Source organism: Rhinolophus sinicus, chromosome 2 (genome assembly GCF_057876585.1).
Source record: "Rhinolophus sinicus isolate RSI-liver-muscle chromosome 2, RSI-T2T, whole genome shotgun sequence".
Classification (NCBI taxonomy): Eukaryota; Metazoa; Chordata; class Mammalia; order Chiroptera; family Rhinolophidae; genus Rhinolophus; species Rhinolophus sinicus.
Genome location: NC_142502.1, coordinates 162,284,858 through 162,287,048, shown reverse-complemented (window position 1 = coordinate 162,287,048; position 2,191 = coordinate 162,284,858). Strand labels below are relative to the sequence as shown.

Below are 2,191 nucleotides of genomic sequence, written 5' to 3'. Positions count from 1 at the left end.
GATGGTCACTAGGGGGCGCTGCTGCCCCATCATCACCCTGGAGCAGGCGCAGACTCAAGGGGGTTTTCAGAACCTCAAGTGGGCTTCACTCTCTCCTCCACACCACTCTAACTCCCAGACTTTCCTAAGGCTTTGAGAGCTCCCCACTTGGGCCCCTGGGGGTTATCTCAGAGGACTCTGGAGGGACCCTCGCCCCCACCCGTGAGCCTTCTCCTGAGTGGGTGCAACAGTAACCTGGCCAGGCAGCCATGGCCATGAAGGATGTACCTGGTTGGGAGTAAATAAGCCTCCCAAATTTGCACCCCAACTCTGTCCCTCATGTTTGAGACCAGGCACCCGTGGAGGGAGGGGTAGAAAGACACCCATACCCACAGATTGTCGATGAGTTTGGCACAGGCAGAGGACCTGGATGGCAGCAGGAGTCTTCCTTACATGCCCCAAAGCTGTTTTCCCAGCACATCCAGGAGGGACATGCTCACTCTGGCTCTCCTCGTCAAACAGCAAACTCAAAGAGGACTGAAAAGGTAAGCCAGATTGTCAGGTATCCACCTATACTGAACTGCAGAGGGGAGGTAAAGGGACGCCCTGCGGCCCGCAGTGGCTGTGACTTGTGCTTAGGAGCACAGAATCTGAGCCGGGCATTGCATGCTCCTAGGGCCATTTGCAGCCACCCCTGCACCCCTCTGTCTGAGACCCAGCACCTGTTGTCTAGAATCAGAACATACTTGCCTCTGGGCAGACACCCTGGCAAATTCTACATCCTCCTTGGCTTCTCCATTTTCAGTTCTGCTCCTCAGATACCGAACGCTCCCATCTCTACAACCTTCCTCATATTACCTTTTCTAAGATGATGGCTTAGCAGATATTAGTTACAGTTTAAGTTCCCTGAGGAGTCTCAAGAAGATTTTAGGGAGACGTCGGCCTCCCAAGTCTAAGTCCTATCTCAGGATGGTTCCTCCACAAACTCAGATATTCTTTCAAAAGGCATTTACTGTTCTTCTCTTGCTTTTCCAGGGGCATGACAGAGGCAGGTTTAAGGAAGCAAGTTTGTTGGGACTCTGGGTTAATTGTTCTAGCCTCTGAAGCCACTTCTGTGAGGGCAATGAGCCACGTAAGGCAAGCTCAGGTATGGTTCTTACAGGTGACAACTGAGGGTCCGGCCCCACTGAGACAAGAGACACCAGCAGAATCCAGGCACAGCTGGGACCCTGAACTGTCCATCCCTAGTAGGACCCCGCCCAGGAGGCTGCAGGACCCTGGGGAGATTCCTAGCCTCAAACCAAGACTCAAGGAAGAGGGGCAGGGTCTGGAATACTAGACAAGACTATAGACAGATTCAGGATCCGATGGGAATTCTACTGGGGGGTGGGGACAAATGGGAAATTCTGGAAGTTGGGGGCTGCCCAGGCAGCCAGGCTGCTTCTGACACACCCAATCCTCATTTGGATTTGAGCAAGGAGACTTGAGAGAAGGAGGAAGGCACCCAGGAGTCTGTGAGTCGTGCCTAAGCCTCTGGATCCCACATCTGAGGAACATGACTTACTATTAGCTTTGAGCGATGGTAGCACCGTCGCCTCTGAGGTTTAACCGAGGCACGATTGTTAGTGATTGAAAACATGAGATCAAATTCCAGCCCCTCCTCCCTCCAGTGGCAGGCTGAGGCTCCACATGCATTTCCTGCCTTGGTCAGAATTGGCTGCAGAAGGGGACGTGCTTGCTGGTGGCTCCTGCCCGTGGCTCCAGCTGGAAGAGGCTAAGGAGGATAAAGGCAGAGATAGAGAGGGGACCAAGGAGAATGAAGCATGGACCTGAAGAGCTGATGTCCCCTCCCATCCCACCCAGGTTCTCCTAGAACCCCAGGCGCATACCGAGGGAGGGTGGGAGGTCACTGCTGTAAGCCCACCTTGTGGCCGTGACACCATGTTGCTGTGATGCCCTGGGGACAGCCCAGCTGCCCAGCCATTTCCCATAGGAAGACAGGCTATCTTTTCACAGCCACTTTCCCCCAGTCCTGAAGATGGTCTGCTCCACAACTAGAGAAAATAAAAGGGTATTATGAGAGGGAACTTAGCAAGTGTCAGTTTTGACCAAAGCCCCCACATTTTATAAATAGGATTCAGAGAGGTGAAGCAACCTCCCAGAGCTAGATCTAGTCTGCAACTCTTGATTCCTGACTCTTAAGTGAGTGTTC

General features: G+C 53.1%; 1 non-coding gene across 1 annotated transcript; it reads left to right on the top strand.

Moving 5' to 3' along the window:
- Nucleotides 1–1,547: 1,547 nt before the first annotated feature.
- LOC148758944 (U4 spliceosomal RNA) lies at nucleotides 1,548–1,687 on the top strand. Its single transcript, XR_016020527.1, has one exon. It is a non-coding gene; the product is annotated as a U4 spliceosomal RNA (small nuclear RNA).
- Nucleotides 1,688–2,191: the final 504 nt, after the last annotated feature.